The sequence below is a fragment of the Meriones unguiculatus genome, chromosome 7, assembly GCF_030254825.1.
Source record: "Meriones unguiculatus strain TT.TT164.6M chromosome 7, Bangor_MerUng_6.1, whole genome shotgun sequence".
Taxonomy (NCBI): domain Eukaryota; kingdom Metazoa; phylum Chordata; class Mammalia; order Rodentia; family Muridae; genus Meriones; species Meriones unguiculatus.
This window is the reverse complement of record NC_083355.1, coordinates 27947143-27963776: the sequence shown is the minus strand read 5'-3', so window position 1 is coordinate 27963776 and position 16634 is coordinate 27947143.

The following is a 16634-nucleotide window of genomic DNA, read 5'->3' as shown; positions in this document are numbered from 1 at the left end:
CATCTAGGGAATGTCTCTCAAGACCTTGTCTGCCTCCTGCCTTTGGCATGTATTTCTCAAGCCCTTTTTTTTCTACTGAGTTTTCAACTCTTCTCACGCTCACCAGCAGGCCTTCCTTCAGATAGCTGGCAAACCTTCTGGATCCTACTCCCTCTGGTCTATCTGTGTGTGCTTTCTTTAAACTTTTCATTCCTTTATTTTTGCCTCTCCAGAAGAAGATATTGACATTTTTATTCTAAAGTTGAAACCCCCATCTATGCTTTCCTCCTCTAAAGCCTGGCTCCATCAATTATTCTGTCTGTTGGATATTTCAAACCTTCTCCTATGGTTTCTTCCCTTGATCCTGCAGACATCATGTTGAAATATCTACTATCCTTAAAATTTCAAAATAAAACCTGATCTCAACCCTGTTTTCCCTAAAGTTTCTCTTTTTCTCTCCCTGTCTCTTTCCTCTTTCTTTCTCTTCATCCAGATGTATTTTTTAAAAGAAACAATATATTTTTTTCTGTGAGCATTTCTCAATTTTTCTTGAATTATTCCATTATTGCTTCTACTTCAAGGACTAATAAATGTTTGATCATGTGTTATAAAATCTCTAGCTATCAAGCTCACTGCTTTTACCTTTCCTCTGTGGATTTCCTATTGTATGTTATACAATACTCATAAACTCATCTCTTCCCTTATAGTTGCTGACCTCTTGTGACCTAAAAGTTCTAGGACAAAAACTTGGATGTGACTTGTGTTACTCACTCCTATGTCTCTAATGTCTAGAATGGGTTCTATCTAAAGAGACAACTTAGTGAATGAATTTGGAGTTGCTATGAATAAGGTGATGTCATGTGTTCTGATATTACATGTGGAGAGAAGAAAGACTCAGTAATCCAGTACTTCACAGTTCAAGAACTGATCTTGAATAATAATAATAATAATTTTTTTTTTTGCTCTGATGGTGTCCTTGTGGAGCTCCTGTCCCCTCCCGATTTTTGACAAATTAGCCAAAAACATACAATGGAAAAAAAGACACAGCATCTTCAACAGATGGTGCTGATCTAACTGGATGTCTACATGTAGAAAAATGCAAATAGATCCATATTTTTCACCCTGGACAAAACTAAAGTTCAAGTGGATCAAATACCTCCACATAAAACCAGACACACAAAACATGTTATAAGAAAAAGTGGGGAAGAACCTGGAACTCATTGGCACAGAACACAACATCAACAGCACAGGCTCTAAGAGCAACAATCAATAAATGGAACTTCATGAAACTGAAAAGCTTCTGTAAAGCAAAGAACACTGTCATCAGAACAAAACAACAGCCTACGGACTGGGAAAGGATCTTCACCAACCTTATATTTGACAGAGGGCTAATATCCAGAATATATAAAGAACTCAAGAAGTTAAACACCAACAAACCAAGTAATCCAATTAAAAAATGGGTTACAGAGCTAAACAGAGAATTCTCAATAGAGAAATATCGAATGGCAGAGAAACATTTAAAGAAATGTTCAAGAAATGCTCAACATCCTTAGTTATCAGGGGAATGCAAATCAAAATGACACTGAGATTTCACCTTATACCCATCAGAATGGCTAAGATCAGAAATTCAAGTGACAACACATGCTGGAATAGATGTAGAGAAAGGGGAACCTCCTGCATTGCTGGTGGGAAAGTAAACTTGTTACTGCTAGTTTTGATGAAGCTAGCTCGCTAACTAGGAATGGACAAAAGAATGACCCGAAATAATCTTACCATATACTGCAAGGTAGATTTTGAGTATCACTGCAATTATTCCTCCGGAAAGCCAGAATGAAAGAGCCCATTCATCTCCATTACAAACATTGATTGCATTGCATTGCCATAACATATTTGCGAGTTCACATCCACATTGTGGCTCTACATTTCTAGTCTATTCTTTTATCCCATTATTCTTCTGTTGTATTTAGATATTAATTTTTAGGTTTATTCATTCATTTTATGCATATAAATATCTTCCTGTGTGTTCATGCTCCATCCTCACAAAAGTCAGAGAAAGGATGTTGGATCCCCTGGAACTGGAGTTATGAATGGTTGAGTCACATGTATGTGCTGAGAAAAACCCTTGGTCTTATAGGAGAGCAATGAGTGTTTTTAACTGTTCAGTCATCTCTCCAGCCCATGAATGTTTTTGACAATACCAGATGGCTCTGAGGACATTATCTTTATATCACATTGCATAAGTAATCCCATTTTCTTCTTCCTTTTCAAGATTGCTTTTGGTGGGTGTCTATTTTAGGGTCTCTGGCACCCTCATATGAGAACTTCAGAAGAAAATCTTTAACATTTTCTGTTTGAAATGATTTTATAGAGTTTGAGTTCAGTTTCTTAGATGAATAAGTTATCCTGGTTTTGCTCTCAGTGTCAGTTTCAACAAGTCGTGATTTTCAAGAACTTTTATTTTTATTTGCTCTATATTACTGAATCTGCCAGCATAACATTTTTACTTGTTACCTAATGTTTATAAAACCTGGAATGATATTTTGTCCTGTTACTGATACTGATTGTATTTTACTTTCTTACTTAATTTTGTTAGTTTTTTTTTTACTAATTTATTAAACATTTCTAAATGTTAATTTGTGCTTTTGTTACTATTGTCTACTGTTTTTGTTGGTTTTTCATACATATTTTATTGATTTTTTTCTACTTGTTTAATGTTTAGTTATCTTTCGAAGTGAAAAATCAAAGGTCATTATTTTTAAAACAGTCTATCCAACGTATTTAATGTTCATGTAAACTTCACATTTATGTCTCCCTAGTTATTAGACACATAGATGACTCCTCTACTGACTGATCTAATTTCAAAATACAGTCTCAAGTTTATAGTGACTTGACTAACAATTTTTAAATTTAATTATATATATATATATATATATTTACTAAGATTTATTCACTTTGTATCCTGCTGCAGCCCCCCTCCCTCATCTCCTCCCAATCCTACCCACAATCCCTTTTCTCCCCTTATGCCCATTCTCTAGTGCCCTGATGGGGAGGTCCTCATCATCTTCTGACTCTAGCCTATCAGGTCTCATCAAGGCTGGCTGCATCATCTTCCTCTGTGGCCTGGCAAGGCTGCAATCCCCTAAGGGAAATAATCAAAGAGTCGGCTAATGAGTTCATGTCAGAGACAGGCCCTGTACCCTTTACTAGGGAACCCACTTGGAAACAGCCTATGGGCTTCCTTTGAACAAGGGGCCTAGGTCCTCTCCATGCATGGTCCTTGGTTGGAGTATCAGTCTCTTCAGGACCCCTGGGCCTGGATATTTTGGCTCTGTTGTTCTCCTTGTGTTCTCCTGTCCCTTCCAGGTCTTTCTATCTCCCTCTTCTTCCATGAGGATTCCAGCACTCTGCCCAAAGTTTGGCTATGAGTCTCAGTATCTCCTTTTATACCCTGGTGGGTAGAGACTTTCAGAGGTTTTCTGTGGAAGGCTCCTGTCCTGTTCCTTGTCTTCTCCTACTTCCAACATTTTTTTTTTACTTTAAACTTTAATGCCATTTTTATAAAAGAACAATCTTTGTGTTATATTGCTCCTTTGAAACACAGTGAGATTCATTTTATGGGTAACCAGATGGTTCTTAACAAACATTTGATGTACACTTGAGAAAGAAAATTAAGCTCTTGTTCATTTTATTCCTGGTCAGTTAAGTTTCCACATCTTGGTTATCCTTAGAGCTTGGTGAGGCATCTCTTCCTGGGACATTTTTGGTGTCATACCATAGGAAAAGTTAAGTGCAAACAAATACCCAAGAAAGTCTGTTTTTATTTACCTTTTCTGTAGCCCATCTTACAAAAAAAAAATAGCAATCTCCTGACAATCTAAAAAGGCATATCTAATACTTCAATATAAAGGGGGAATAAAATCTATGAATACCTTCATCACGTCCTAAAGAACAGATATATCAGATTCCTATAATAAGTGGACATTATCTCCATACTATCTCACTGATCAGTAGTTTTTCTATAGTCCTATTTCCCACACTGTTGTCCAAATCACTCTCACAGTCCATCTGGAGTAGTGAAATGAAAAGCTCTTAATAGATCTGACTACATCCACTTTGGCTCTGTGACAGTGGTTATAAAACACAGGAAAAATATGACCAAGACATACACATTCTATTCTTGCACTTGCAACCTTTAACTTGCAGCCTCGGCCCTGAAAAACCTTTAATAGCTTCTGCATGCATTATGTTAACATGAAACCTAATGGTGTGGCCTATGAAGCCATTCATAGCTTGGGCTCACACATCATTTGAGGTTCTTCCCAAACATGTTTCTCTTTCGTTAGCCTCAGGTCTTCTTGCTGTCTTGGATGAATCAATCTACTTATCACCTGCCTTTCGTAAAGGCTCTCTGAGCTACAATATCTTTCTCTTTGGGCTTACCCTGTCTCACTTTAACACTGAGTTGAAGTTCCCTTAACCAGGTAGATATGTTCTTACTTATGTCACCTTTTGTTTTTACTCACACCAGTATACAGGTTAAACACACACACACACACACACACACACACACACACACACACACTTTTTTGTTCCTGTTTTTGTGATAAATACTTTTAAAGCAACTTAAGAGAAAATGTTACTTCTTCTGTTACTATGAGAAAATGTTCAACAAAAGCAACTTGGGGGAGAAAGTATTATTTGGGCTCACAGATCAAGAGTCTAGTCTATCAGTGCCGTAGTAGGGCAAGCAGGAGACTAAGGTAGCTGATCACACTGCAAGCATAATCAGGGACACAGAAATATGAATGCTGCTTTTGAGTGCTATTTCTCCTCTTCGAGAATCCTAGCCTTAGACTGGTTTTTGTTCCCATTTAGGGAGGAGTCTCCCGAATTCAACAATACCAAATAGAAAACTCTCTCACAGGCATGCCCAGAAGTTTGTCTCCTATGTAATTCTAGACCTCATCAGGCAGACAGTCACTATAAAGCATCAGCAAAAAAAAAAAGGGAGGGTTAGAAAAAATTTATTTTGGCTCATGATTTAAAGGGATGTAGTTGATCACAGTGGGGAAGGGTGGCAGCAGAGCCATGTGACTAGAGCTGCTGACAATTTAAAGGAACAAGAAGCGCTAACATTGAGACTGAGAAAGGGCTACCAACTTCAAGAACTTCCCCTCAGAACCCACTTCCTCCAGGAAGACCCTATGTCCCCCAGAGTTCCACAGCTTCCCAAAACAGAACCACTAGCTGCATATAAGCATTCAAACACAGGATTCTGTAGGGAACATTTCACATCTAAATCTATAACAGCTTGGGTATTTCCCTACTGTTAATGAACCATAACATTGAGTCAAACATATTACCTAAGAATCAGAATTAGCTGTGGTCCATGGCACACAATTCTTTGCTTCACATTCATTGTTGTTGTTTGCCATTCCTTCCCCAACAGAATACTTTAATCAACATAAAGCATGCCATCAATGTTTTTCACATGTATTAACTTGGCCAACTCACTGGTTTTTATATATTCTGATTCTTACCTCTCTCCTGTAGCATTATATGTATGAATTCTCTCTGCATTGCTGTGTTGATGCCAAGCTCATTCTCTTACTAAACTTCCCTCGTATAATTACCAGCGAAATGAGAAAGAAACCTAGTTTGTTTGTGGCTATATCTCATCTTAAGTTTTCACAGGCAATCTTTTGTAGGATCATGGATGAGTGGTAGCTAGATTTCCATAGCTCTGATGGAAGTAACACACAGCTTCTTTTCTATAAAGTGGCATTGATGTTTTCCCATCTCTCTTACAGATACAGAAATATTTTAACCAAGGAGGCAGTGACTCATAAAGTAAGACTTAAATCACATTTCGCTCTCTCTTCCAAATGACAATGCCTTGTTTCTTTCATGCAACTGAGCTCCTTAAACATATGAATTGTGTTTAAGGTCTAATTCTCTGCCCTGGTTTTAAAATATAAACTTTTTAATGAAATTCCTTCCTCCTATATACAACAGCAAAAACTTAGTGCAAACCTCAGTCTCTATGCCAGATCTCAGCTTTGTGCAAAGCTTTCCTGCTTGCCAGGCTTCAACCCAGCTATTTGGAGTTGGCAAAGCTGTTTACTTTCAAGCCTCCACTGTCAATAGATCAAGTAGAAACACTGATAACTCAATGAAGCCCCAGGCAGCCTGCCCATCAGAAGCATCAACATGATACATTTCTATGTACAGGAAGATTTAGCCCTGGAGCCTAAGCAAAGAGGAGCTCCTGGTTTTGATCCAGAATAGATAATAGCACTGTCCACTCCTGCACTTGCCAGGACAGGGAGAAATCTGTGCAAACATCTATCTTGGCTCAAATGGCCTCATGGACCACACAGAGTAATAATAGGCTTGGGGAATAATAAGCATGAACAAATAGCCATAGGGACTAGAGCTGAGGTTCGCAGCTGATGGATGAAAGAAGCAGCTCTTCTCCCTCCTCAACAATTATTTAGTGAGAGTCTGCTTTTTGACAGGCACATAGCGATGGGTGATGTTCAGAAAGGAACACAGTTGCCTCAGATTCAATGCAGTCATGGTCTATGAGGGAAAAGAAATGAAGTAATGAAGGAAATAAAAATCACAATAGTGTTTTGACATTCCCACCCTTGATCATGGCCTCAGTATTGCCTGGCCACTGCATACCTCACAGTGGTGCAGAGTGTAAATCTGTTGCTCCTGGATGCTTTTTCAACTCTTCACCAAACCAGGTTGAGCAAACTGTAGTGCTGTAGTTGTGAGGGGTTTGAGGTTTATTGCTGCTGCTCCCTGTAACATCACTCTTGGAGTTAACTCCAAGGGGTGTCAGGAGACACATTAAAATGTTCCTTTCTTCAATTGTCTTTTCTAAAAAAAAAATTAAAAATAAAATTTAAAAAGTAGCTCCGGTTACTCGTTTTGCAACTTCTCAAACCACTTACGATGACTCACCAGGTCATATTACATAAGCTTACCATTGCATTTATATATGTTTCACTATCGTTCAGACAATAACACTTCCATGAGGCATTCTCTGAGTACATCTCCCTTTGTTTCCATAGTTCTTACATGTCTTGTTATCACTCTGTTGTTTTGCAGTCCCTGGCTTCCTTCTCTGACCAGGGAAAGACAGAAAAGTTCCTAAATGAGGGCTCTGACTCAAGTTTGTGCTAGATAATAGGACATTCATCCGAAGTAATTTGTTTTACAATGAAATATTGTGTTTTAGAGACACAATGCGCCTTTCATGCCTCAAGTTTTCAATGATTTTCAATACCTTTTCAATGGTTGCAGTTTAATTCTGATTCTAAGATTTCTTTGAGACAGTTGTCTGATCTAGGAGGAGGCAGTGAAATACCGTTACATCTAACCCAAGGTCATCTATGATTGTATAGGTTGTTAAAGGGGACCTAGTCACATCAGTCTATTGTAACTCACTAGGGAGTTACTCATAGTACCTACTGGGCAGCCGTGTGACGGTCATGTCTAAGCCTGCTTATTTTATTGAATGTCTGCTATGAAATTAACATGATAATTAAAGGAATCGATTATAATGACAGCTAAGATTTCTTCTTTTAATATCATCACACACTATGAATTTTATGTACTTAATGGCTGAGGCGATGACTCAATTGGTAAAACTTTTTTTCTTTTTAAAATTTTTATTTATTATTATAGTTTATTACAATTTATTCAATTTGCATCCTGTCTGTGGCCCCTCCCTCATCTCCTCCCAAACCCACCCTCTTCTTCCCCTGTGCTCCTCCCCTAATCCACTGATAGGGGAGGTCCCCTTCTATTTGACCCTAGTCTATCAGGTCTCATCAGGACTGGTTGCAATTTCTTCTTCTATGGCCTGGAAATACCCAGGGGAGGTGATCAGAGAGCCTGTCACTGAGTTCATTCCAGAGAAATCCCCTGCTCCCCTTATTAGGTATCCCAGTTGGATACTGAGTCTATTGGCTACATTTGAGCCTGAGTTTTATGTCCTCTCCATTGTGCTTGGTCAGGGTATCAGTCTCAGCAGGATCCCCAGGGCTCAGTCTTTTTAGCTCTGTTTGTCTCCTTTTGAATTTATATCATTTAAAAAATTTTTAATTGTTTTGTATAAGAACATAATTTAGTTTTTATAAACATGTGCTGGAAAGTTTTGTTGTCAGGTGCAAACCCACAGGGAGGGGAATGGCTTGTAAAACTCTTGATGAGAAAGCCTGGTGAGTTGCATCCCTGACATCCAACTTAGAAAAACAAAAAGACATTTGTGTTTGCAAGGCATCTATAATCCCAACACTCCTAAGGTAAGGTAGGAGGAAGTTATTGAAAAACTGCCCTGATGCCTATGACCTAGCAAGCTTGCAATGCACAGTATGGGAGAAATAAGATGGGCCCAGTAAGATGGAAGGTGAGAAGATAATCCTGAAAGTTTGCCTTCTGCTTTGCACATGCATCATGGGCATGCAGACACACATGTGTGCTTGTACACAAAGTACTTACACATATCCTTCTATAAATGAATTTTATGTAGTTGAAAGAAACAGCTCCTAACTTTGTCTAGATCATAACATTAGATTAGAGATCCAGGTTGAAACTAATTGCTCATGAAATCCTTAGTCGCTAGAATCAGGTACTAAGTAACTAGGGTCAGGTACTAGCCTGAGCTACTCCTCAACCTAACAAAGGGTCAGGTATTAGACTGAGCCACCCATTAACATGCCAAAATTAAGTCTAATCATTGCACAAAATCCTGGTGTCATTAGCTTGACGAAAATAGAAATGTAATTATGGTAAGAACAATGATTTGCTTTTGGGCTCGCGTTCTAAATCGGACAAGTGGGAAGGAGGCCGTGCCACTCAACGGAGTATTCACAAACTATTACCGTGGTTTGTTTGTCCGTTTGTTTGTTTGTTTTTCTGGCTATTTTTTAGATTGGCCACACTTTTCCTCTACCTAGACCTTCCTTTTAGGATATTAACAGTGAATATTGACAAATTCAGATATGGACACACAGGTGTTATGCATAATGACACTGTTGCTTGTATTCAAATACCAACTAACCTTTAGAACTCTAGCCAAAGTTAAAGAGTCAGATCAAAGTTGTAGAACGTTGTTAGAAACTCTCATAGCCACACACCCTTTCTTCCCTTTCCATTTGGCATCTGTCTTCAAACCAGAAGCATTTCATCCCAGACTATGAACCTTTCCTTTGTGGGATTAAAGGTAGAGGCAGAACAGTTAGAGCATTACACACTTCAGTGCATTTTCCTTTTCTGGCAAGTATTATTGGCCATTTGGTCACTTTTCCATTTTCTATATTTCTTGCCTGTTCTCTCACATCCTGTTAAACTTGAAATTTAATACTAGCCTTTCTAACTCTCCTTCCTAAGGGTCCTACTCTGTGCCATTATCAAGCCACTGTTTTTACTCCCTAGGGCAAAGAGTGTCTGCATCCAGTGATATATATTATTACCCAGTCCAAGGCTTTGACTGGGACTTTTCCATACCATTGGACTCTTTTCAAAATCACTAATGTTTTTCACAAGGTTGTGATTTTTATTGCCCCTACCCAAATGAAAAGCAAGAGATAGCTCTGTCATATTTGTTTCCTTTCATCCATTTTGCTGCCATTTCTGCAGGATAGTATGGGCCTGTTAATCCATACTACAAGATAACATCACTGAACAAAAGGGATCATAAATACAGACATCTAAATGTTAGACACAGTGGCTTTTAAATATCTCATGTACTCAAACATCAGCTAATACTTACAATGTCAGCCACATACTGTCACTTGAATAAAACTTACAGAAAGTTGTTAGAAATCTCTGTCCCTACTCGTCCTTTCTTCTAATTTCTTTCCATATCAGATTTTGGGCCAAGATCATTTGACAAACATTACCACCTCTTCTTAGAACACTTAGACACTTCCAGTTTAAATCCCGATTGATCCCCTGTGGACTTCTCTCATTACATGCATTCACTCACTCACACAGCCTACACACATTTCCTTACTATACAATTTCAGTATTCTGGAAACGTGGATATATATCAAAATAACCAGGCCAGTGTGGCTCTCTTAATTATTCTGGCTACTGCATTGAAAAATGTCATAGACTGGGTAGCTTAGCAAAATAGAAATTGGTTTTCTCCACATCTGGAGTCTGGAAAGCTTCAGGCCAACCAGATTGAGTGACAAGTGAAAGTTCCTCTCTCACAACAACCTCACATGATAGGTCAGCAAAATAACTCTCTAAGACCTTTTTTCTTTCCCCTGCCCTTTTACCATTTATTTATTTAATCACTTTACAGCCTGATCCCAGACTCCTTTCTCCTCTCCTCTCCTTCCAGTCCCATCTTCAACCCCCCTTCTCCCATTCTCCCCTCTCCTTCTCAGAGAAGGGGAGGCCCTCAAAGGGTATCAACCCTCTCTGGCACCTCAAGTACAGCAGGAATAAGTGCATCCTTTCCAACTGGGGCTGATAAGTCAGCTCAGCTAGGGGAAAAAGATCCAGTGGCAGGCAACAGAGTCAGAAACAGCTCCTACTCCCATTTTTAGGGAACCCACCTGTTGGTCACACAGCATATCTGCTACATATGTGTACAGGATCTAGGCCGAGTCGAAGGATGCTCTTTGATTGGTGGTTCAGTCTCTGGAAGCCTCCATGGACTCAGGTTAGCTGGCTTTGTAGGTTTTCTTGTGGTGTCCTTGACCCCTCCAGTTTTCTCTATCCTACCTCCCAGTCTTGCACAGAACTCCTGAACTTGGCCTATTCTTTGGTTGTAGGTCTCTAAATCTGTTTCAATGAGCTGCTGAATGAAGCCTCTCAAAAGGCTGTTATGGTAGTCTCCTGTCTGCCAGCACAGTAGACTATCATCAGTAGTGACAGGGGTTGGCTCTCTTCATCGGGGGAGGAGGAAGCCCAGGAGAGAGAATGGAAATGAGTGTGTATGGGTATCATCTCTGGGAGAGTAGAGGTTCCTAGGAGTCTATGGGGATGACCGTAGGCTGAGATTCCAAGCAGCATTGGTTAAGGAGGCTGAATTCACCACCTCCTATAGACATGTAGGACTCTCAGTGGAGGGAGCGGGACACTAACCTGCCCATAAAATCTGCAACCTGAAATTTCTCTTGCCTACAAGAAGTGTATGGGTAAAAATGAGGCAGAGATTGAGGGAATGACAAACCAATAACTGGTCCAACTTGAGACCCAGCCCATGGGATAGAGTCAACCCCTAAGGCCTTTTTCAAAAGGGCATTTCCTACTGACAGTGGCTCTGCCCTCGTGATATAATGATCTCCTAAAAGCTACAACTCCTGATACTTTCAACTTGGGGATTGGAATTTTTGCATATAAGTTTTGGAATAACAAAGGCATTGTCCTACAATGACATTTTTCCATGCCTTCTGTTTCTCTACACCCTTCTATTCTCAAATGAAATATTCTTCTCTCTGTGAATCCTTCTGTATTGCATCTAGGCACAACGTTTCCTCTGCTACCACGGTGTGCACATTTCTTTGATGAGTATATGCCTGGTTACCTATTATCTCTCTTTCTCTCTCTCTCTTTCTATCTATCTATCTATCTATCTCTCTCTATCTATTCTATTCATCCATCCTCCTAACTATCCTGTATATTAGAAAATTTTCTGTTACTATAACAAACAGAGATGAACAGTATAGTTAACCTTTACCATCAGCATGTTTAGATTGATATGTCAGTAAAACATGCTTATGAATATTACCCTGAAGATGTTCCCACATATGGTTTGCTCATGAGGACTCTGACATAATAAATGCTTTATCTATTCATGGATTTATAGTTGGAATAAGTTATTCAGGGTGGTCAAAGAAATATAGGAATGTCTTAGAGGAAACTGGTCACTGAAAATCTGCTCTTGGGAATGTCTACAGCCCTGACCACTTCCTGTATTTCTTTTTCTCTGATACCTAGCATGAGCTGAATACTGTCTGCTATACAGATCACCATCATTAAATTCTGCTTGATCCTAAGCTGAGAATCAACAAAGTCAAGGTTTATAAACAGCTATAAACAGTTTATAGCTATAAAGCTAGAAACTAAAAAAACGGTCTTTCATTACTTAAATTCTTTATATCTAGAATTTTGTTCCATCAGTAAGTAGCCTGATTGCTTATTGCTAAGGTATTTATTTTGACACATGATTTCAGCACTTTCAATCTATGGTAAGATAGAGTTTCTGCTTTCAGACCTGTAGTAAGGCAGGATATCATAGTGGGAATGGATGATGTAACAAGAATGCCTGCCTCTTGACAATCAGAAAGCAAAGGGATTGTGGTGGAGAGCCTTCCAGTGACTCCTCGAAGGCAGGTCCTCATGACCTATCTTCTTTTTACTAAGCCTACACAAAATGCTCCCACTAGTTTCTAATAACAGAATGAAATAGGGTCCCAACCTTTATCATGGGAGCTTTTAGAGAATACTTACAATCCAGGCATACACACTTCCTAGAAAGAAAGAGCCTTGAGGACTTGAGTCATGCCTTGCTAACATCTTTACATGATACTGGCCTCTTAGTAAATATTCTGGAACTAAACATGTACACTGCTTTAGAATCTGAGAAAATATATCATATTGGACTACCTAATGAGTTGTGAAAAACATTTTATATTTTAGATGAAGTGGCCAAATATCGGTCACAAAAATAACTGTGAGTGGTATAAAGGATAGAGATTTTGGAGTAGGTTTCAATTTATAATCCCTGACATTCTAATTACCCTAACCCCTCTATGAAAAAAAGTGAATTTTTAAAATGAGCACAACATAGCCTGTGTTAAATAGTACAAGGTCCTGGTTCTTCCTAGTTGATGATGTTCCTGGGGTCTGTGGGCCTGGACCACTCTGCCCATTGTTCTGTGCTCTCTTCTCTTGTTTTGTTTCCAAAGAAAAAATTTAGGATTTTCTTATGCAGACCCTCTATTTAAAGTAACTCTAATCATCCTTATGTAGGTCCCCAAAGATTTTCTAGACTTCCCGTTCTCAGAATGCAAAAATATAAATTTCCTATTCTAAGACATTCTTTATTCGTTAGGATGAAAATTGTTTTGCCTGCAAATGACAGAAATTCAAACTTAAAATTCACTTATATAAAAATGAACTCAGATGATTACATAATCATAGAATCCCAGAAGACTTAATCTGACCAGGCAAAACTGGATATAGGGCTTCAAATTGTCAACAATATTTTCTGTCTTCCCCTCTTAGTTTTGGCATTGCTTATCTTGTTCTCTCTCTCTCTCTCTCTCTCTCTCTCTCTCTCTCTCTTTCTCTCTCTCTTTCTCCCTCCTCTGCCCAACAGTATTCATCAATAACTTTTTTATTTGTGTAGCTGTTTCTGGACTGTTATGGTTTGAATGTCACTTGTCTCTTCTGAAATTTGTCTTGTAAATTTAATCTCTACCATAAGATAGGAAGAAGGAAATAAATGACCTGGCTATGGCCCTTATAATCATTTTAAGAAGTGATAAGATAAGGGTATCAGAGCAGAGTTACCATAACTGAATGCCATTGGCTTTACAATAAGAGGAGATAGATCACGTAGTGGGGTGCCTATTGTGTAAGCACTAGGACTTTCCAAAGGATTTCCAGCTCCCATGTCTTACACTTCTATAGCCCTATTATGAGAAGGGCAGAGACAAAGAAATCCCTGAAGCTCCCCTGGCAGGCCAGTCTAGCCAGCAAATGAATGTTAAGTTCAGTTATCTCGTTTCAAAAGAGAAGAGCAGTTGAGGAAGACATTTGTTGATAATTTGGCTTCAACACACATACACACACACACACATACACACACACACGTGCATGCAGACACACACACTTAAAGGATAGGAAAAGATTAGAACACCTGTATAATGTATAATACTTCCTGTCACTTACTTTATGATGTCTCGCATTGCCTCGTGACTGAAAGCAAGAAGGTCATCCTCAAATTCACCTCCACAAACATAAACCAAATAAATGTTTTCTTCAAAACTTACCCTTGGTGAAATCATACTGCTAGCCACAGATTACAGATAACTGTGTGGATCAATCATCATGCACCAAAAGGATCAAGGTTTGGTCTCTTGGCAGTGGTTTTTATGAGATAGACTTGTATAGGTTTGACAAAGTAAATTTCAAATTTACACCTTCAATGTCACATTTACTGATGTCTGCTTCATACCTTGACATCAGCCACAGTGAGTGGGAAAGGATATTTTCATCTGAGAGTCACTGCAGTAGCAAGAGCATCAGACTAGACTTCAGTGCTTGTGGAGATGATTACCAACACATCATCCTCATTCTCACCTTTAAAAAATGATGTGTTTCATGATTTATAATCCCCAGAGGATTATATGGAGCTGGGGACATTCCAAAATTATATTTAAAAGAAGTTGGCATTGATCATATTTAAAACTTGGCTTTGTTTCAGTCAGAAATGGGGAACTAAAAGTATAGTTTTTGTGTTATTTGTAGTTGCCTTCAGAAAACTCAGGCAAGAGAATTAAGTCAGTTATCTCTCATCACTCTGACAAAACACTAAAGAAAGCAACTTAAAATGAAAGAATATTTTTTTTGGTTCATAGTTACATGAGTTTCATGCCCAGGACACATTGTTCACTGACTTGATCGAGGAGGAAAGACAGAATATCATGGTAGTGGGAGCATATGGCTGAAGCAGGTATCACATCTTAGCAGCAAGAAAGAGAGGGTGGTGAATGCCAGTCATTCACACATCTATCCACAGTTTCTGTCAACCTTTAATGGTCCCTTGGGCTGAGAATGCATCAGCAGTTCCTACTTCTGTCTGCTATCTCCAATGCAGCAGAACTATGACATGAAGATATAGCTGCTGTAAGCCCTAAGAAACTTCGTAGATGATTGTGGAATTCCGCTGGATAAGGTTGAAGTTGGTCATCTCCAGATAGCTAATCACTTGTTCTCAGTCTATGATGATAGACTCTTTTTTTTTTCTTAGCAGGGTTCTGCAGTCTGGGAGGTTCTAGATCTTATAAGGAGGTCACATAGCCTTCAGGGCAGGTTACAGGCCAGACTCTTTCCTGATAAGGTAAGATAATTAAGTACTGCATTTTCCTTCTTGTGATAGGACCATTTAAAAATTCCTGACTCCCTAACCTCAGAGAATCAAACACATTCACCCTCAAAATCCCTTCCTCTGCCAAGGGTTTATATTGTTTCACATGAGAACAAGTTTGCAGGTTCTCGCTTTTTTACTTCAAGACCATCTGAGATTCATTATTTATCCTCTGCCAGGTTGCAGAGGATAAATAAAAGCTGCCCTCTGGACCAATAGGCCCTGGCCTCTTCAGACATGTGTCTTGACTGCAAGCTGACCAGGCATGAGCTTTGACCTGCACCTCTGTCCTGCTCAGCACAGCAGCTTGACCAAGAGTTGTAACACTTTGGTATCTCCATAGCATTTGTAATGTCTGAGCTTCAACTGCTACCCGTGACCTCATGCTAAAAGAGCTAAACTGTAACACTCCTTAGAAAACTTTTTCTACAGCCTTAGCACACTCAGGTCTCACCCCAAAGTGTTCGAGCTGTCCCTAAGAGAAATGGAACCCCCCATTCTCCATCTGGAAGCTGAATTCCATAACCTCAGCCAAGATCCAGGCCACTGCTGAACTGAGAATGACAGATGATCCCCCCATTAAAAACATAGACAGGTATAGGAAAATTTTCAGTGATGCAGAGATGTGGTAACAAAGCATTCTGGGGATGCTCAGGCTGATAATGGTCCAGAAGAGACAGCAATCATGAGCAGCATGCCCTGAGATTAGCACACAACACTAAACACATGATTGGAGGAATAGCAGAGCAGAATTTAATGATATGTCCCCATAGGGCTGGGGAACACTTGCCAAAAGTATGAGGCCCTGGCTTTCTTATCTAACAGTTGTAGAAAACATGTGTCAATACTCTACCAAACCCCAGAGGACTCAGTAGAGGACAGTCATGACCAGTCATGGGAGGGAGTGTCTAAAAGGCTTTCAGGATCATTGTGGTGGTTTCACTAAAAATGACTTTAGAGTGGAACTATTAGAAGATGTGGCCTTGTTGGAAGAACTATGTCACCAGGGATAGGCTTTGAGATTTCAAATGCTCGAGCAAGGCTCAGCGTCTCTTCCTGCAGTCTGCAGATACAGACGTAGAGTTTTCAGTTACTTCTCCACCACATCTGCCTGCATGCCACATGCTTCCTGCCTTGAGGATAATGGACTAAACGTCTGAGCCTGTAAGCCAGCTCCAATTAAATGTTTCCTTTATAAGTTGCTGTAGTCATAGTGTCTCTTCAAAGCAATAAAATTCTAAGATACTCACCACAGATATTACCAGATGAAATTGTAGAAAATAAACTCCTTCTTACTATGAGTCTATCACAAACTCATGAAGCCTAGGGGATTGAGTGAAAATCCATTGCTGTTATCACTGATTTGTCTGTTGTTGTTTGTTTTGAGACTTAACTAAAGTTAGAATTATTTGAAAAGAGGGACTCTCAATTGAGAAAATCCCTCCGTAAAGGTTGGCCTTGAGGCAAGTCTGTTGGGGTTTTTCTTCACTGACTGAAATGGGAAGGCTCAGTACACTGCTGATGACGC